The sequence below is a fragment of the Thermobia domestica genome, chromosome 4 (assembly GCF_964235325.1).
Source record: "Thermobia domestica chromosome 4, izTheDome1.hap1.1, whole genome shotgun sequence".
NCBI classification, from domain to species: Eukaryota; Metazoa; Arthropoda; class Insecta; order Zygentoma; family Lepismatidae; genus Thermobia; species Thermobia domestica.
The window spans coordinates 169,638,459-169,660,857 of record NC_137457.1 but is presented as its reverse complement, the minus strand read 5'-3'; the positions used below and the strand labels follow the sequence as shown (position 1 = coordinate 169,660,857).

Here is a 22,399-nt window from a genome sequence, read left to right as displayed (position 1 = left end):
TTGTCGAGATTGTAAACAGCATTACAGCTTTGTATTAACTATTTCAAATTACTTTCGGAGACAGGGTAGATGTTTGTTCTCTGGTATGTGGGGCCTTTTGCTCGATTCGCGCTAGTACGAAGTGTGCTTCCATGTAGACTGAAAAAATTAATCTCGCTCAAACTACTTTCTGCAAAATAGAAAGAAATATTACAATTCCCTATCTCTGAGAAAGGAAAATGAAATCTTTACTTTTATTTCCCACATTTAGGCAAATGGAATGTGTGGTGAGAATATGATAATACAGTTTGTGCAATGGGAGGTGGAAAGTAACAGAAGAAAATTCAGAAAACAGAGGCACACAGCGTATGTTCACCATAAACGCAAATGTCGCAAACCTCGATTGAACCTTGGAACAAACGCAATGGGTAAACGTTCTAATTCTGAGCTAACACGATCCGCGTGGAAGTGCATATACAACTGTCAATGCTGCTTGCGATCTCGCTAAATCATCCTTTTACATGTGTACAGTCACTTACATAAGTACACGGACCCTTGACTGTTATAATTCCACTACTTTTAGTCAAGGTCAGTTTGTAGTTGTGAGAACGCGTAGACAGATGCAACACAACTTACAAGTAACTTTTCACTGCACTGCCAGCAGTTGGCAGCACTGAAACATCTTTGTGCAAGTAAAATTTTGAGTAGATGACGAACGAAACATTTCTCCATATTGAGATTAATCTCTGTAGTTCAGTGCGTGTTGTCCAATGAACATCTGTACACTGTGTAATATGCACTGTGTATGTATGTATTTTTCATTATATACTGTATATTCAACGAAATAAAACACTGACCAAATACGAATCAGAAAATGTTTGAACTTAGCTGAAGATATCAAACGTAGAACAACTACTGGAAGTAACTTTGTGAATGCTTGCCTCCATTTGGAGACCTTCTCCAATTCTCCTCATTCCAACATCCTTTTCTTTCTAGGGAAGAGAATATCTTGCTTATCACACTGAGTATGCATTGAAATTGAAATTGAAACAGAAAAATTTGAATTAGTTTCAGCATTTACGGGATTCAAACCCGGGTCTATCATATGAAAGTTCAATGTGCTAACCACTTATTTAACAGTCATTTTATTGCAAAAAATACATAACATATGTAACTATAAAATTGACAATAGAGAGAGAATCACAAAACAAAAATTATACCACTTCAGCACATTTGAATAGAAATCACGTTAAAGATATTCACACAACGTTCACACACAGACAGAAAAAATTAGTAAACAGCAGTCGGGTACTGAGCAAAATAACGTAAACGTAGATTTGGAGGCATTGTTTGAAAGGAACACTGTAATTTATAAATGTATTGCTTATGTCATCAGCACATTTTTGTAGGTAATATACACGCTGTGTGAATGGTTACCACGCTCTAGTATTCTGTTTAGGACGTGGAAAATATTTAAAATGGTGCAAAAAGAAAACCGGCACACTTCTAATAAACTGTGGATCAACACGGAGTACGTGTGCGACAATGTTTGTATAATTACGCCACATAGGCTGGTTTTAAGGACAGGTTTTCATGTGATGGGTAAATCCTCCACATCCTATACAATTAGCATCAGGTCCAAGACCAACTTACCATGCTTTAATGTTATTAAGAAATATATTATACACTAAACTATAACATAAGTCTCTCATTCCAAGTGGTAAAAAAGAATTAATTTTATGCCATATTTGCACCCGAAAACATTTTGCGGGTCATGCTACATTTCTGGGTGTTGAGCGCATTTGCATTATAAGTATACATTTGCTCCACACTCATGTCTTCAATAGCCGTGTGACTGGTAAGAGTATACGCGATGTCTAAAATGACGGTGTGGAGATAATGATAAGGTTGAGACCAGCTCTGGATAGAAACAGGTGAACTGAGAGTCACGTGTCTTAGACATGGCATGATATGGTAAGCAGAGAAAGAATCACAAAAGGAAGTTAAGTGTTTGCACGTGCGGTTTAATAACGGACAACAACCTTGAAGGGCCACATTTTAAATACCTAACCCTTCTACTTTCTAACTAGTACACACAGTTCTACAATGAACGCGTAATGGCGTTTTATACCACAGAAAAGGCAATCAGATGTCAGTTAAGTGTATTGGAGTGTGATACAGAAATTTCAAGCTATTGAATACTATAGAACAATAAAGTGCAAGCAAACATGTTTGAGAAGGTCGCTCTCTCATTTAATGTAAGATTTCGCGTTTTCTGTTTATAAAGGAAGTGAACGACAGTTAGGAATAACAGCTCCATATGTTTCTCTAATAGATGCTTCTATATTCTTATGCAAAATGATGCCAAGAATTTTATGAGTGTAAACTAGCAGAAAAGGGGACAAAAGTGCAGGAAGACGTATTGGTTCATTTTTCATGGGATTTAATTCCGCACCGGACATTTGATTAAACATCTGAAGATTATTAGTTATGGTATCTAAATCCCGCTGTGATCGAAAAAAAGCATATACCAACTATGTAAGTCTGAACTTTAATATTAGCTGGAGGTAACAAAACTCCGTCATTTCGAAGCGGATCTTATTCACAATCGGCATAACATCAATGCTTTAGACAATGTTCTAGACAATGAGTAAAGGGTACCCCTGAAGAAGGCCCCGGAAGCCCTCCTTATGGTTCCGTTCAGTTTAATTTGGTCAGCACGCTGGGCGTATAAAGCCTTAAGCATATTTAATTATATTGCGTCAAAATGAGCCTCTCGAGAACTATAAATAAGTACTGATTGCTTAGTTTATGGAACGCCTGAGAAAAGTCAGTACTCAGATGCACGGCATTTAAATTCGGACGACATTCAAAATATGCTTTCATGTCATTAATATTCGCTAAAGCATGGTAGATAGGATACTGCTTATCGTGGCCAAATTGTTCCAGTATCAGAAATGACCTTAAATATTACATAAGCGGGCTGCTAGAACTTTGGCGAGATTATAATCACAACGGGCAAGACTAATATGTCGAAATGATTGATTCGCGTGCTGTTGACCTGCTTAGGAATGGTCACTAGAATACTGTGCATTAATGTTTTCCCTTCTTCATAAGTAGATCGAAAGGCATTAAAACGTTCAGTAAAAAAGGAATGAAAAGATTTGTAAAATTGTAATGAAAACGATGTAGTGAGTCAATGTCACAGGATATATTATTTTTTCATGTTGGAAAGCATGCTGAGATTCTGCTTTAGAAATGATAGCATCAAACTCTGCTTGGATTTCAGCCGAGAGAGGGTACAAGCTATCCAAGACACCGTCATCATTATACGAAACATCCCTCAAATATTGCACAAAGTATGCAATAATTTTGTTCCTTCACATAAAACACCTTTATAATCCAGTACGATATGAATGATATGTTGCTAGCCTGTGCGACGTTCAGCACAGATATGTACAAGACTCAGTGGCTCAGTTGGAGACACTGATGAGATTTTGCTGCGAACAGTAATACCGTGGAGACTTTGACGGTGTAATGCTAACAAAAAACCTCTACCTGTTTAATTTGTGGAAGTATAGTTTCAACGTTAACAAATGCCGCATGATATTCGTGTAAAAGCTGAGAGTAGTAATTATATTGCTCATGATATCACTGTGATCGATCTCTGCTGTATTCTTTACAGATTTGTTTCAAACCTGGTTTGCCCCGTTGTTCCCACCATTGGATAATTGGATTGGCTCTTCTCAAATGTTGCTGATTTATTTCTCTCCAGCGTTGTTGAAGCAGCTACTGGAATTCTGTCCTAGAAAGAATTTCGGTATTTAAATGCCATAAGCGGTTATGTTTCAGAAGCTTTCGAAGTGGCCCATGGATAGTCATAACTAGACCCATGTGATCAGAAAAACAAACTTTGATCCTTTCAATATATTGCAAATTGGAAGTAAAGACTGTGAGATATAAAAAGAATCAAGGCGTGAAGAACCAGTGGAGTAGAAATACGTATATCCAGGACTATTGGGACAAAAATGACGTCAGATATCACATAAATAAAAATTGGTTATTTATCTGTAATAAATAAGAACAGAAGTTCGAAGTAGAAGTGGAAACTCGAGCGGGAACTATACTGTTATGATCTCCGCCCCATATAATCAAAAGAGAACTGTCATGTAAGTTGGAGGCTACCTCAAAATTGTAGAAATCATGACGGTTACGCAGTGTGTACGTATCAGCGACTGCGAATGAGATGAAAATCGAACATTATACACATTTCCACTAATAACCCTGCGGCTTGGAAGCTTGTATAGTTGTTCAAAGTTTACATTCATGCGAAATACAAGAGCAGTACTTGTGCTATTAAAGGTCTCGTGAGTAAAAAAGGTGTGTTGGTAAAGTCATTGAAGTTGCGTTAGGGTCAGTTTCTGGGCAAGCAGCATATCAAGAGAATAGCATTTAATAAAATCCATAATTGCACTTTGCTTGATAGTAGATATGAGGCTTTTAAAATTTCCCGTTCAGATCTCAAAGTGCGGAGTGGGTTGGATGACGCACCAAAAAGACACAAAAGGCGCAAGGAAAGGAACAAAACGACGTAATATAAACAAAAAAACGAAAGTCCCAAACAGACCATTAGCATATTCTCACTGTGTAGTGGTGGTGTCCAAAGTCTCGTAGAAAATATCCCCATCAATAAGTCAAGCAACAATTAGATAGCAGTAGGGCTTCTAATCGAGAAATTTGTCTTAATCTCGTACGGGTTTCTCTGCTAGTCGAATCATACCAGGTCTTCACGTTCAGTTTCAGAACTTAGTATTACTCTCGTTGCCTGAGTGTTTCTTCTTTTTAAGTTGTTCTCTAATAGTCGGTTCATTAATATCATCAACGCTTGAAGTAGACATAACCTGGGGACTGCTACAAATCGAGTTGAGTGCATCGGAGAGAGAAGGAACTGAGTCTGGGTGATCACTAACTACAAGTTAAGCCTGAATATTGCCTGAAATGTCGGATATTAGTCGCTGGGATGCACGACACTCGGGTGAGTCAGATAAATCACCTACCTTATTCATGCCTGTCTTAACCTCAGAACCTGGCAAGCCATAACATCGTCATAAAAAGGACCTGTGAGGATGCATCACACAGTCGGGACACAGAAACTGCCTAAGTGGGGACTCTCACTGCATAGTCATCCAGCGTGTTACTAGGAGCGGGACAAGTCTTAGTCGACAAAAACAGGAAAACAGTATAGATATGAATAGCAGTCACATCCTTAAGTTTTAACACAGGGTAATCAGTTTGGTTTCCCGAAGTAGTATTTCCAGAAGCATCACGGACCGATGATCTAAACGTCCGCTAAATGCCCGGCGATCCCACTGCTACACAGCTTGCTTGTCGGTGTCAAATTTCTCTCAAGTTTCTGTCTGTCCGGAGTACGTCACCCAGCAGCGATAAAAACTAAGAGTAATATAGGAAGGAATGTTCTTTTTAAGAATCATATTCATAACTTTGCAACCAGTGCGTACTTTATAGTAATGGCCGTTAGTATAATGTTCGCCACGCTTGTTAGGAATGTCACCATAAACTTGTAGCACCTGTTTCTCTTGGGAATCACTAATTTCCATAGGTACCGCGTGGATACGAACGAATTTAATTGCGTGATAAAGCGAGTCAAGCGGAATGTTCTAAGTGCCATCGCGAACTAGATACGTCAATTTATTTTCAAGTTTATCAATAATATGTTCACAAAGCTGTTGCCTAATTAATTTGATATATAAAAGCTTATGTGAAAAATGGAGTTCGAAGTGTGTTAAACATAACATGGCCCATTTTAATCAGTCATAATGTAGCACTACACACAAAAAATGGGAAGAAATTACCCGTATCTAATTGTAAGAACACTTGCTGAAAACTATAGAGTACAGAAAAAATTCCCAAAAATCACAACTTCAAGAATCAGCACGGAAGCGCGATCAAGAAAAGACGTTGATATATATAGGGTGGGTCACATTGAAACGGAATAGTAAAATGTATATCTTATAGTACACTTTGTCACGCTCCGACTATCATTGGTGTATAACTTATTTATGCCACATTTCAAAAAGCCTGGATAACATTTAATCCGTTTTAAAAACTAATGAAAACATACTAGTTTGCATTGTCATTTAATTATATAGAGATTAATTACTCGAGTGTTTATTACGTGGTCGAAACTTTTCATTCTTGATATAAATAAAGTACTTGCTTGTCTAGTGAAGAGCTACTATCGATCCCAAGTAATCGTGAATGTTTCATCAAGAGGTTTTAGTCTCGATCGTGCTTTTTTTTATATTTTGGTACTGAAGACGGAACCTTGGCAGTCGGTACTGATGATGGTAGAGATGCGACTTTCTCTTCCAGTATAATTGTTTTCTCGATTTCAGAGTTAGCTTAAATGTGTTTCCTCTTATACAATCTATATGTTTCTCCCTTGGTACACTTACTGTTAGTACTTATTCTCGAAGTTTAAAACCTTGTCTACTCCACTCAATGACGAACAAGTACGATCTTTTCTAACGTCGTACGTTTGGCCCTCACGTTTGGCCCGGAAATGTCTAATAACTCAAGGAGAGAAAATTTCCATATCTGTCATTTTATATAAGCTTTATCTCTGTTTCGCTATTTCTCATTACCCTGAGTCTGGTATTCCTTAAATAGATTCGGTATAGCAGTAGGAATACTTTACTCTTATTTAACAAAGATATTTGCTTTCCTCGACATCATATGTTTATCTCAATATAGCTGTGTATGTAATCTATTATTTCATTATATACTGTATATTCAAATAAATAAATAAAACACCAATCACACATGAATCAGAAACGTCTTGAAATTATACGAAAATATCAAATCTAGAACAACTGCAATAACAAAGCTTGGTTACCGTTTGGGTTTTAAGATCAGGTCTCCCTCTATTCCTTAAATTATGTCCTCTATTTAAAACATTACAATCATCTCTGTCACAGATATGAGCTATATTGCAGACTAATGGATTTCCTGAACACTGCATTCTATTATTTCTGAAACGTACTATAATTTCCGTTGCGCATGTTCTGTTCATTCTCAGCAATAACAAAGCTTTCGTAGGAGAACTCATTCTGTTATGCGTTTTGTTATTCATGTCACTCTTACATTCAGAAGTACAAAAAGAAGAAAAATAATTACATATCTGTTGATGACTTTTGATTGAAGCATTCTTCCCCAGCGTATAATATATCATGATGTTCTAAAGCTGCAAACTTTTCTTTCGTCTGCTGTTGTTCTTAGAGAGGAAACGAAACATGAGACTTATCGCGAAACGAAACATCAGCTACCGTTGCGATAAATTCCGTTTTGCTATAGTGGAGTATTTGATCTTTAGGCGTAGATTTAGCCCTGCTGTTCTGTTCGGGTATATTTGAGTCGAAGTGGATTTTGATTTCTCATAAAATTTATGGTAATGTTCATAGCGTGGATCAAGTTTGTGACTCAGATTATCGGTTCTCGAAAATTACCTTTATATTACTAATGTACTGTTTCGGTCAATATGACCCGAAAAAGTTTTTCTGTGTTGTGTAAGTGAATTTTCAACTGCTGTCCTACTTTTTTGCAAAACATATGTGTCTACTTCCGTGATGTGTGGAAAATTGGATGGAAGTTTTTCGTAAGCGATATTTTCCTGATGAAAACGTCAGTGTTGCTGAACAATTATTAGGATTTAGAGGGCGTTGCCCTTTCAGGCAATATATATTTCGAGAACCGATAATATGAGTCACAAAATTGATCCACGCTATGAACATTACCATAAATTTTATGAGAAATCAAAATCCATTTCGTGTCAAATACACACGAACAGAACAGCAGGATTAAATCTACGATAACCAAGCCTATTATTAGGGATAGATTGTGCTTTGTATCAAATTTAAAAAATGAAATGGCGTGAAATTTGTGAATTTTAATTGCCACAGATATGCCGGTTATGCTAAAGGAGACGGTGATACTGAGAGATTAATGAAATAGCGGAATGAAGAACGTGGGAGGAAACGGAAGAATCCCGAGAGAACCCACGCGCACCGTGTTTGTCCACCAGAAATTTCAATTGGTGAGAGCTGTGTTTGAACTCAGAAAGCCAACACGAAAATTGAACGCTTTACCACTGAGCTGCCACGGCCCCTCCTATCAAAATCACAATTGCAAATACAGATTATAAGGCGTTGTTGGATTCCGGCAGCCTGTCAGTCAATACTATCATCCGTGGCATCTCGGGTAAAGTACTTGAAATTAACTCATTAGCTGTGTTAAAGTTCAAAATTGACGGCTACTCTTTTACGCATACTTTTGGAGTTGTAGACAAATTTTCACCTCGTGTTTTGCTGGGGTATGATTGGCTGCTTCCTCAACATGTTAGTATTAACCAAGACATTCACATAGTTCACATAGTTAGGTTTGGGAAACCCACTGATTAGTCATGCTATAGTAAGTTTCCGAACAAACAGTGAACTTATTGCAAACGTGTTTCGTAACGGCGAAATCTGTCACTTTACCACCACAATTTAGAGTTTAGTGCCTGTTCGTAAGATCAATGATTTAGTGGGAGTTAAGAATATTTTCCAACCCAATGAAGAAATCAGTTCCAAAACTTGAAACTACTATGATTGAGTCTATAGTAGTTTCTGTTATCCCTGTCATTAGAGTAGTCAACCCAACCAACAAAACGTCGTGTTTTAGAAAAACTTCACTTAGGTGCTTCTATTGACATTAGGCCGGGTGAACATTACTCAAATGATACAGATAGTGCTGTAAATCATGGTTTAGCTAGTAAACAGAAACTTTCCTGTTGGTTTCTACGTCAAGCTTTTGAACATTAATCCTAAACTTTCTGATGATCAGGAACACATATTTTATTCAGTTAAGGAAGAACATAATGATTGTTTATATTGGTCAGAGAATGATTTTGGAGTGGCTAAGGGTTACGTACATGAACTTAAAATGCTGGATGACGTCCGAGTTAATATGAATCAGTTTCCAATTCTCTTCAATATAAGACAAGTTAAAAAACAGGTTAGTACTTTGCTAAAGCAAGGGGTAATTAGGAGCTGTGTATCTAGTTACAATTCACAAATTCTCGTAAAAAGAAGTCTGGATCCTTCAGATTTATTTTGGACAACAGGGCTACTAACGTCCATATAGCACCTGACAGCTATCCAGTACCGTCGATAGAGAACATTATTTCACGTCTTAGGAAGAGTCGTTAGCTATGTTGCAACAATTTATTCAGCGGATTATTCCAGGTGAGCATCGCCAAGGAATATCAACATGTTACTGCCATTTCAATCCCAGAAACTGGTACTATTTTATAACAGCCCACCCACAGGTCCATGTTACTAGTTCCGATGGTTTAAACAGATTGGTCAAAATGACATTGGTAGCAAGGGAACACAGCAAGTTTTTGGATACCTTGATAATTATTCTTGAGTGCAAAAAGTTTCAAGGCCATTATTACGAGTATAACCACCAAGAAGTTGTTTCAACGAATTAGGGAAAGTGGTCTCAAACTAGAACCAGAAAAACTAAGTTGACTATTTTCCATTAACGATCTTTTGACCCGATATTTCGTACGACGGCTTGCGAATTTCCTAAAGAATAAGTGACTCCATTAGTAATTATGAATGTCCGAGGACGAGAACGTGAATAATTTTCTAGGATTAGATAGCTCTGTAAGACAATTTTATCTTTTTTTCAGAAATCGTGGAGCCTTTAAATTCGCATCTCAAGAAAAATGTATCTTTTAAGTGGACACAATAACAACAAGACGCTTTTGAGATAATTAAAGGTCTTGTCAGAAAGTTGTCATATTTAATGCATTTTAATCCAAAACACCCTGCATATTTGTTCTGTGATGCATCAACACGCGCTCTAGCTGACGTGCTCAAACAACTGATAAGTTATCCAGATGACTCAGAGTTAGCACCCATAGCTTACAATACCATAGTGTAAATAATCGTAAAAATCTAGACAAAGTTATTAACTTGAACTTTGAACATTATATTTGCCTTTCGATGCTTTCATTATTTGTATTAGGAAGTACCTTTTACTCGGAAATTAATTCTGAATACATATTGTTTCAAAAACAGACAAAAATTTTGCTAAGCGGCTGAGTTTTATTCAATAATATAACTCTCTGTGACACATATATTCGGATTGCCAAATGTAGATGCCGAAGGTCTTTCACGTTTTCTCGTGCGTCCAGGGACATTTTTGATGAGCAACAGAATGATCAAAATCGTTCAATATTTTCAACCATTGTTACTGAGTGTAATAATATGTTAAATGACGAACCTTGTCTTAGAGACGAACAAATGAAGGATCCCTTCTATAAGGATATTTTTATTAGCTTGAAAAAAAGGAAACGAAAAATTCGAAAATTATAAGACAACCATTTTATTTTACGGTTCAAGAAGAAATTCTGTACCAAAACCAAAAAAACTACTGATATGAAAATTTTAGTTACTGTACCCGTTTCATTACGCTATAAATTTTTAACGCGGCTCATACTCTGCCATGCGTTCAAATAAGAAAAGTATCTCAAAGTGTGTGGCATTCTAGTGAAATCTGTGTATTTCCCTAATATGAAACAGGACATCTATCAGAAATGCGCTTAATTCTTAATTTGTCAGACAACCAAAAACAAAACTGGTTTTGTTTATGGTCAATTGCAAACGTATCGCCAAGTGCCACCCATCTATTGCCTGTTCCTTGATATCGGAGAGGGATTCTACACGAGTAATATATTGAGACATATATATTTGATCGTGTTTGTTAATGTTGCTACTCCTTACACTATTTGTGGTTCACTAGCAGATACAAGGGCGTCTTCTGGAATTAGGTTCCTTAATGGAAACGTAATTTTGAAATAGTCAGAGACAAAGGTCCATATTTTACTAGTAACTTATTCAATAACTTGTGTGAAATGATTGCAGCAAATATTCGATTTGTAAATGTTCAAGCTCAATACGCTATTGGGACTGCTGATTTAGGTATTCGAAACATTGAACAGGGACTGAAATCTGCATTGTGTAATCAAGGAAAATGGATAGAACTGCTATCCTGTGTTGTTTTGGCCATAATTAAATGTCAGTTTATCATGCCTTTTGAAGTTTGGTATGGATTCCGATGTAGAGAACTACACGAAGCAGTTTTGCACACCCCTGTAAATTTCAGGACAATGCTGTACGTTTGCGGCAACTTGGAGAGATACGAGTCTGAGCTCATGTCAAATATTTCAAGAGACATAAATCGGCAACGAGATTTTATGAGAAACGCCATTAGAAAACCAATTTCATAGTCGGAGACAGGCTGTAAATTTTGGACAGTATCATGAAGAAATGATCCACCAGAACCATAAGTGGAAGTTAATTTGGTCCAGGAATCATTCAGGATATTGACCACCCAAACTCTTATTTAGCGAGGAAGATTGAAGGTTGATTCGATTGCAAATCAAAGGTTGATAAAGTTCTATGACAAAAAGAAGGAAAACGTGGAAGTATAAGAAAATGACGTTGACTTGGATATACAAAACGTTGTGGAGGATGCTACTAAGAATGTCTGCCGAAGTACAGGAACAGAAACAGAAAACAGAGGAAGAAGAAGAATAACATAGTGAAATTGTTTCTAATACTATGGTGAACATGATAGAAGAAGAAAAAAGAACTCCGTTTGTGAAATTTCGTGAGGTTGTGATTGCTAGCATTATCCGTTTGGGCTTAAACAGGTAAAAACTGTTTTGGTTTGAAACCTAAGCTTTTTCGGTTTTTCGCACTTTGGTAAATATTAAAATGAAATGAAATTTATGAATTTTACGCCCCAATTTTATGCCGCTTAGGCTGAAGGAGTCGGTGAAAATGAGAAATGAATGAAATGGTATAATAAAGAAGGTGAGAGAAAACGGGATATCCCCGAGAAACCTACGAACACAGTTGTATATCCAGCAAAAATTCACGGCTGAGCTGGGATCGAACTGGGGACCCCAAGACCGGAGGTGAAAGCCCTACCGCTGAGCCACCGCGCCTCTTGTTTGAATTGCATCAACATGTGTAGAAAAAGAAAGTTATATTTTAATCTTTCGTAACTGTTAATTTATTTAATCTTTTTGGGATTTGTGGTAGATTTCCAAATTAGGAAATTTGTATGGCAGAAGCAGAGATTTGAATTCCGTTGTAACAATAGTTTTTTTCTTAATTGGAAGGTATTGTTTACGTAATTGATTTTGTAATTCTGTTATTCCTTTATTATTATTATTATTATTATTATTATTATTATTATTATCATTATTATTATTATTATTATTATTATTATTATTATTATTTCAAAGTCGAGACTTGGCTACATATTTTACTTGTTTTTGTCGAACAATCAACACATTCTATTGTACGTACACATTCTATTGTACATTCAAGTTTATATATAACAATTGATATTTTACACTGATTGCAAAATGTATTAGTTCAAGTAGTTAACTCCTCAAAAACTCAGAGAGTGTACGTCTCAAAAGCCAAGTAGTAGTATACGTTCTATTACTATTGTTACAATTACAAATATCAATATCCAAAATGCCTCAAGTTCTTTTTTCACTTAGAGAGACTCATTTCAGGTAAGTAAGCGGAAAGAAATGAAATAAGAATATTGAAATCTTAAAGCTAAAACGTAGACAAATTGACCAGTGTTTAGAAGCATACATTTAAATCAAGCTCGACCGTACTCATAGTTGCTAAATACGCGGCTCTGGTAAGTCGGAGTTGTCCGTTCGTCTGTAAATACCATAAATATAGCAAAAATTAAGTGTCTGTTATAGGCGGTCTTCGTTTTCGATCGGAACTATCGTAATGGGCTAGTAATTTTAATTGCTTTCGCTGCGAGTTCACACCCGAAACAAAGAAAGTTTTTTTTATTTTTATATTTTCTAAAACTTTAAAAACATTTCTTTCATTAAAATAAGATGAAAATAATACTAAAATATGATTATGTTAAGTGTGTAATTTTGCTATAATAATCCATAGTATAAGTAGTAGTACTAGTAAGAGTAAGAGTTGGAGTAGTAGTAGTAGTAGGAGAAGGAGGAGGATTAAGAGCAGGGACTTGTTAGAACCAAACATGGCTCGTTTTCGCCCATCTTTACTGCATTATAAATTTAACGTCAACTGCTTCTTCAATTTTCTTCTTCAGTTCCAACAAACTGACAATATCCTGTTAATACTACTATAATACACCATACATACAACAGAAGGTTTGGGCAATCGTAAGCTGGAACCGATCAAAACAGGTTTCTATTTTCTATGCCTAAGGTGGAGGTTGAAAATGACCAGAGTGGGTTAGTGGATCAGAGTGGATCATACTGTGCGGTGGTTCACGGTGGGTGTTTAGTCACATTGGGCCAAATGCTGTCGAATGACGACCCACTGACCCCCTTTAGAAAACTCGATCCATTTGAACCACTGACCATGTCATACTTTTGAATTCACAACACTTAGAAGATGGAAGACCAAAATTGTATGTTCTCCATATTTTATTTTTTTATTTCAGGCAAGAGAACGTTTTTTTTGACCCTCTTCTTAAACAATTAGTAGAAAATAGTAAAATTGAGTAAATCGAGTACAAAGTGGAAAAATAGTACTGAGAATGGTCCATTTAATTATTTAACTTTAAAAATACCCATTCCGACTAGAGAGCATGCTGGAGCGTCACCGTACTATGAGCTGTCAATTTAAAGTTCAATTCTCCGAAAAATTATTTCTGCATAATACTTCTCTAGTTCATCATGACTAAAATCAGAAAGTTTCTGCATTATTACACTGGGATCATAAAAGTGTGTAAGTGTTGAATTCAGTGCATATCCAGCTTTTCCTTTCTCGCATACAGTGATGTTCTACAGTATAGGGCTAAGCTTTAGTTTCAGAATGTTGGAACTCCGATTCGATTTCGGCTGTGGTAATTCAGAAAATTTTATAGCTTGCAATATCGATACTTCTGATGTATACTATCAAGAAGAATATTCAATTCTCTAGGGTATAAGAATTGAGACAAATTCCTTCAAGGTGAAATATGAAGAAAAAATAATTAGGCCTACGTTTGCAACTGGCTGGGAAGTAACGCGTTTGGACAAGAATTAATGAATACATGAGCTAAACACGTCCTTACTGCTGTAGTATGTCCAAAAATGAGTCAAATTTAATTTTTTACTAGCTGTGCACAAATTGCATATAAAGATCGAACTTACTACGCTAGTCAAGAGAATGACCCTATTTAAAATGTCACCCTAGAAGAAGGACGAAACAAAACGCATTATCAGCTATCAAATATTTATATTCCATCTCTTGTTGTCATAAAATGATAATTGTATCTGTAAATCCATAAGCGTAATATTATTGCGTTCATCTGTAAACATAAGAGACATCAAACATACTGTATATCTTTTCTGTTCATATGCATAACTCCAACTATGTTAGTTTTCTTTCTTTTAATGGTAATAATAATAATAATAGTAATAATAAGAATAATATTAATAATAATAATAATAATAATAATAATAATAATAATAATAATAATAATAATAACAAAGGAACAGCATAATTACAATACCAATCACATAAGCACTGCCTTCATATTAATGGAAATTAATTATTCAACGACGGGATTTGTACCGAGATAGCGGCAATGGGAGTTTCCTGTTTTATCATTTTATAGACCTCACCCAAACCGCAGTATTGTTCGCCACTGGCACCTCACGTCGTTTCGACGTATTTCAAAAACTAAATTGACACGAAGACAGAAATGCTGAGGACAGTCAAAATTTCAACTTTGCTCTTCAAAGCAATTCCAAACCCTAGTGGATTCTGCCTCATGATCAGAAACCGAACTCGCGAGATCACTTGGATTGTGCCACCTTCTCAATATGCCAGAAATTCCTCGTAATAGTGTAAGAAAATAAATTAGTACCTACGGAACATAAGAATAAAAATGTCTATTCCTAAAGGAGTTGATACAATTCAAGGAATGTGAAAATAATTTCTCTCGGTTTTTCTTGTTTGGAAGTTAGAAGTAATAATAAAGTTGAAATGTAATGTAAATCAGGACAATTCACAAAATGCATAACGTAGCTTCAAGTTGAAGAACGTTTCGTGATATTTTCCTCACTCGTGAAAGTCTATATATATTGGTTTTTGAGTTACACAAGGAAATCTGCTGACGTTCACATATGCATTAGCATCTTGTTTATTTTTTCCATGAAAATATTTTAGGTAAGTATTAGTTTTTGTGAAAGGATACGTGCCGCGGTAGGTGAGTGGTTAGTGCATTGGTATACCCCGGTTCGAATCCCAGACATGCTGAAAATTTTTAAGTGTTTCTGTTTCAATGGCAATTTCAATGCATACTCAGTGTGGGAGGCACTATCTTCCCTTCGCAAGGAACAAACTGATGTTGATACAAGGAGAACTTGAGAAGGGCTGTCAATGGTGACAGTGATTTCCGCAGCTTTTCTAGATTTGATATTTTCGTAAAATTTCAAGTCGTTTCTGATTCATGTGTGATTGGTGTTTTATTTATTTGAATAAACAGTATATAATGAAATAATAGATTACATACACAGCTATATTGAGATAAACATATGATGTCGAGGAAAGCAAATATCTTCGTTAAATAAGAGTAAAGTATTCCTACTGCTATGCCGGATCTATTTAAGGAATGCCAGACTCAGGGTAATGAGAAATATCGAAACAGAGGTAAAGCTTATATGAAATGACAGATATGTCATTTTTCTCTCCTTGAGTCATTAGATATTTCCGGGCCAAACGTGAGGGATACCACTAGCATATCGCAAAAAAGGAGGAAAAGTTTGTTACATTAGAAAAGATCGTACGAGTTCGTCATTGAGTGGAGTATACAAGGTTTTAAACTTCGAGAATAAGTACTAACAGTAAGTGTACCAAGGGAGAAACATATAGATTGTATGAGAGGAAACACATTTAAGCTAACTCTGAAATCGAGAAAACAATTATACTGGAAGAGAAAGTCGCATCTCTACCATCATCAGTACCGACTGCCAAGGTTCCGTCTTCAGCACCAAAATAAAAAAAGCACGATCGAGACTAAAACCTCTTGATGAAACATTCACGATTACTTGGGATCGATAGTAGCTCTTCACTAGACAAGCAAGTACTTTATTAATATCAAGAGTGAAAAGTTTCGACCACGTAATAAATACTCGAGTAATTAATCTCTATATAATTAAATAAGAATTCAAACTAGTATGTTTTCATTAGTTTTTAAAACGGATTAAATGTTATCCAGGCTTTTTGAAATGTGGCATAAATAAGTTATACACCAATGATAGTCGGAGCGTGACAAAGTGTACTATAAGATATACATTTTACTTTTCCGTTTCAATGTGACCCACCCTACATATATATATATATATATATATATATATATATATATATATATATATATATATATATATATATATATATAGTTGCAAACGTTCAGGATGCAACACGTCTTTTGTTGATCGCGCTTCCGTGCTGATTCTTGAAGTTGTGATTTTTGGGAATTTTTGCTGTGCTTCATAGTTTTCAGGAAGTGATATCAGCACTCCCATTAGCGTATTCAGCTTAAAAAACTACTAGTCGAATACTTGCTCCAATCATTGTACACAAGTGTTTTAATATGTCACTAGTAAAATATGGACCTTTGTCTCTGACTATTTCAAAATTACGTTTCCATTAAGGAAACTAATTCCAGAAGACTCTCTTATATCTCCTAGTAAACCACAAAAAGTGTAACGAGTAGCAAGATTGATAAACACAATCAAATATATATGTTTCAATATATTACTCAGGAAGAAACCCTCTCCGATATCAATGAATACCTAATAGAAGGGTGGCACTTGGGGATATGTTTGCAATTGACCATAAACAAAGCCAGATTCGTTTTTGGTTGTTTGACAAATTAAGCATTAATTGGATTTCTGATAGATGTCTAGTTTCATATTAGGGAAATACACATATTTCACTAAAATGCCATACGTCTTTGAGATACTTGTCTGATTTGAATCAATGGCAGAGTATGGACCGCATTAAAAATTTATAGCATAATGAAACGGATATTTCAAGTAAAGTTTTCATATCACTAATTTTTTCGTTTTCTGTACAAAATTTCTTCTTTAACCGTAAAATAAAATGGTTGTCTTAGAATTTTCGGATTTTTTCGTTTCCTTATTTTCTAACCAATAAAAATATCCTTATAGAAGGGATTCTTCATTTGTTCGTCTCTAAGAGAAGGTTCGTTATTTAACCTATTTTTACACTCAGCAATAGTGGACGAAAATATTCGACGATTTTCCTCTTTGTGTTGCTCATCAGAAATGTCCCTGGATGCACGAGAAAACGTGAAAGAGCGTCGGTCTCTACATTAAGCAATCCGAATATATGCGTCACAGAAAGTTATATTGTTGAATAAAACTCAGGCATCTGGCAAAATCTTTGTCTGCTTTTGAAGCAATAAGCACTCACAATCAGTTTTCGAGTAAAAGTTACGCCCTAATAAAAATAGCGAAAGGATTAAAAGGCATATAAAACGTTCAAAGTTCAAGTTCATAAGGGTGTCTAGACTTTCATTTTAACACTATGATATTTAAACAACGAATTAATGTTCTCGATCGACGGTACTCGGTAGCTGTCAGTTGCTATATGGAGGTTAATAGCCCTGGTGTCCAAAATAAATCTGAATCATCCAGGCTTCTTTTCTACGAAAGTTTGTGAATTGTAACTAGATACACAGCTTCTAGTTACTCATTGTTTGAGCAAAGTACCCACCTATTTCTAACTTGTCTTAAGTTGAAAGAATTGGAGACTGATTCGTATTAATTCGGACGTCAGCCAGCATTTTAAGTTCATGTACGTAACCCTTAGCCACTCCAAAATCATTCTCTCACCAATATATACAATTATTAAGTTCCTCTATAACTGAATACAATATTTGTTTCTGATCATCAGAAAGTTTAGGATTAATGTTCAAAAGCTTGACGTCGAAACCAACAGAAAAGTTACTGTTTACTAGCTAAACCATGATTTATAGCACTATAAGTATCATTTCGGTAATGTTCACCCGACTTAATGTCAATAGCAGCACATAAGTGAAATTTTTCCTAAACATGACTTTTTGTTGGTTGAGTTCACTGCTCTAATGACAGGGATAGCAGAAGCTACTATACACTCATTGATAGCAATTTCAGGTTTAGAACAGATTTTGTTATTGGGTTGGAACGTATTCTTAACTCCCAATAAATCATTGATATTACGAACAGGCACTAAACTCTAAATTGTGGTGGTAAAGTAACAGATTTCGCCGTTACGAAACACGCTTGCATTAAGTTCACTGTTTGTTCGGAAACTGCCTATAGCATGACTCTCAGTAGCGCGTAATCAGTGGGTTTTCCAAACCTAGCTATGTGAACTGAGTGAATATCTTGGTTAATACTGCGTCCTGCGTAAAGACATAGGAGGGGATGAAGTCAAAATTTTGAAATATAAACTTTCCCTTAAAAAGCCTATGTTCATTATTTTTTGGCGGGCTTATTTTTTCACGTAGAGGATTGTAATTTGGCACAAACATTCAGTCCAACGAGTAGTATTTACCAAATTTTTTGTTCCGATGTCAGTTTTGAAACAGGGGGGAACCAGAGCGGCAAAGGATTAAAAAGGGATATTTTGACCCCAAAAATCCGGTTTTTCGTAATTTTCCCGCCTCCCATACATGATGGGGACAGATGTGTCATACCGTCTGAAAGGCATTTTCATTCTAACGAGAAGGACGGTCGAATTAATATCCTAGGGTATTTACGGATGTCTCACGGAATTTTTAAAAAATATACTTCTATATAGGTAAAAATGGGACAAGGTCGGTTTATATTTCTGGCGGGCTTACTTTTGCACCTAGAAGATTGAAATTTTGCATAAACATTCGCCCCCCTAGTGGTATTTCTCAGTTTTTTTCATATCTCTGCATTAAAACATGGGGAGTCCAGAGGGGAAAAATGTTGAAAAAAGGGATTTTTAGACCGAAAAATTCCGTTTTTCGTAATTTTCCCGCCAAACATACATGATGGAGACTCGTGAGTCATACCGTCTGAGAGGCAGTGACGGTCAAATTATCATTCTAGGGTAATTAGGGCCGTCTCAGTGAATTTTTATCAAAACATACTTGTGTATAGGGTAAAAATGGGGCATGATCTGCACATTTTTTTTCGGGTCTATTTTTTCAAGTAGAAGTTTGAAATTTTGCACAAACATTGAGTCCACCGAGTGGTATTTACCAGATTTTTTTCCGATTTCTGCGTAAAAACGGGGGGTCCAGAGAGGCAAAATTTTTAAAAAGGGATTTTTAGACAAAAAATCCCTTTCTTCGGGATTTTCCCGCCTTACATACATGATAGAGACACGTGAGTCATACCGTCTGAAAGACAGTTCTATTCTGAAGAGAGTGATGGGCGAAACATGACTCTAGGCTAATTAGGGATTTCTCAGGAATTTTTTCCCCTGAGATCATGGTGTTTTGCGGTAATTTAGGGCATTGTGGGAATTCCTGATAAAATTTCTCCAACCCTTACTATTCAAGATAGAAACTTGAAATTTGATACACGCATTTAGTTTAGCAAGTACTATTTATCAGATTTTTGGAGGTCTCTACGTTCTCACAGTGGGGGCAGGGGGCCCAAATTTGGACAAAAAAATTTCCTCCTCAAAATTTTCCCTTCGACATCAATTTTTCCTCTCCTGGTGTATGGTATGGGCATGCAAGTGATACAATTTGAAAGCCAGCTCTATTTTCAAGAGAATGAGATATAAACCATGATCTTAGGATTAATAGTGACGATGCAGTAGCTGCTTGATTGAAAGTCTAAAAATAGCCAAAAAGCCATGATCCGGAAAGGGATAATCTGTATTTACAATTGTAAATTTGACACGAGGGGCCGCGGTGGCTTAGTGGTAAAGCGTTCAACTTTCGTGCTTGGGGTCCTGAGTTCAAACACAGTTCCCGCCAAGTGAAATTTCTGGAGGACAAACACGGTGTGCGTGGGTTCGCTCGGGATTCTCCCGTTTCCCCCAACTTTCTTCATTCTGCTATTTCATTCATCTCTCATCATGACTGTCTCCTTTAGCCTAACCGGCATATCTGTATCACTTAAAATTCACAAATTTCATTTTATTTCATTTTGTAAATTTGATACAAACCACAATCTATTGCTAATAATAGTCCTGGTTATCATTTAGGTCTTGTGAGCATGTCTCCCTATATTCCTACAATTATGTTCTCTATTTAAACCATTACAATAATCTCTGTCATAAATTTGAACTATATTGCAGACTAATTGTTTTCCTGGACACTGCATTCTATTATTTGTGAGACGTACTATAATTCCCGTTACGCATGTTCTGTTCGTTTTCAGCAATAACAGAAGTATTCGTAGGAGAACTCATTCCGTTATTCATATTATTATTCATGTTACTCTTAGATTCAGAAGTACAAAAAGAAGAGCAAGAATTTCATTTCTGTTGATGTAGCGGGATGAAATTTACAGACTTTTGATTGTCGCATTCTTTCCCAGCGTATAAGATATAATGATGTCCTAAAGCTGCAAGCTTTTCTTTCCTCTGCTGTTGTTCTTAGAGAGGAAACGAAACATGATACTTATCACGCAACGAAACATCAGCTATCTTTGCGATAAATTCCGTTGTGCTATACTGCAATATTTGATGTTTAGACGTAGCATTAACCCTCCTGTACTGTTCGAGTCTATTTGACCCGAAATGAATTTTAATTTCTCATAAAATTTATGGTAATTTTCATAGCGTAGATCAGGTTTGTGATTTTGTTTTATGCAATCCAAATTATATTTTCTGAAAATCTCAAACTTTTAATATTAATGCTTTTCGAAATTTTTCTATATATTACTAATGTACTATTCGGGTCAATATGACCCGAAGAAGTTTTTCTGTGCTGTGTAAGTGAATTTTCAACTACTGTCTTACTTTTTACTGTCTTACTGACTTACTGTCAAAATATGTGTGTCTGCTTTCGTGATGTGTGGATAAAGTGGATTGAAGTTCTTCCTAAGCTATATTATGCTGATAGGGGGCGCGGTGGCTCAGTGGTAGAGCGTTCACCTCTGGTGATTGGGGTCCCGGGTTCGATCCCAGCCCCCGCCAAGTGAACTTTGTGGTGGACAAATACCGTGCTCGTGGGTTTTCTCGGGGTTCTCCCGTTTCCTCCCACTTTCTTCATTCCACCATTTCACTCATCTCTCATTATCACCGTCTCCTTTAGCCTAACCGGCAAAATCGTGGGACGTAAAACTCAAAGATTTAATTTCATTTCATTTATATTATGCTGATGAAAACGTAAGTGTTGATGAATAATTATTAGGATTTAGAGGGCATTGCCCTTTCAAGCAATATAAAACAAGTAAACGCGATATAAAAAGTCAGGGCTGTGTGTAGTTTCAAAACGTACTCAAGCAATATGTATATACATGTATAGATAATGAACCAAATTATAAGTGATCTATTCGAACTAAGGGACCATCATTGCGATAATTTTCTCACCTCCCTCACTTTAGGACAGCATCTTCTTGGAGAGAAAATAATTATGTTTAGAAGTACAAGGTAAAGCAAACCTGAACTTCCAGACATTTTGTCAAACAAAGTGCATTCATCGTCGTTTTATTTTGCAAAGAATACAACCGTTGTAAATTATTTTCCTAAAAAATAAAACGTTGTGCTCATGAGAATTCTTCACACAGGTGAAGACATCAGCAACCGACATGACAAAAAAACCGAAGTAATATTGGATTGTAGTTCAACCAAAGGAGCTGTAGACATTTTAGTTCAACTCGTGAACACATACGCATGTAAACGCAAAACTAACGGATGGCCCATGGTAGTTCTATAATATGATCAATGTATCACATTAAAATGGGTTAATTTGGTAGACGTCAATCAATCCAATCTGACAACTGAGAAAACATTTCAAAAGAACTTTGTATTTGGAAAAATTTGGAAAATCTCTCGTTCTACCTGAGTTACAATCTAGACAATATATGACCAGAAGTGAAGAATCTAGAAGGATTGTAACCAGAGCACACGGAAGTGGGGAATCAGAAGCTACAATGATAACACCCGAAACAAGCTTTTATGAAGCGTACAAGGTGCAAATACTATCCGTCATCTAACAACAACAAAACAAATTTGTGGTGCTTTATTTGCAAGAAACATATCTGTAAAATCTCATGCTGCTTATCACAATCCGCGCCGTAAATAAAGAGTGGTATGCTCGCGTCTAACGCTTACCAAATTGT

General features: G+C 36.1%; 1 long non-coding RNA gene across 1 annotated transcript in view; it reads left to right on the top strand.

Moving 5' to 3' along the window:
• The window catches only part of LOC145683395 (uncharacterized), a 413,636-nt gene that overhangs the window by 296,717 nt on the left and 94,520 nt on the right, over positions 1-22,399 (top strand). The window lies entirely within an intron of this gene.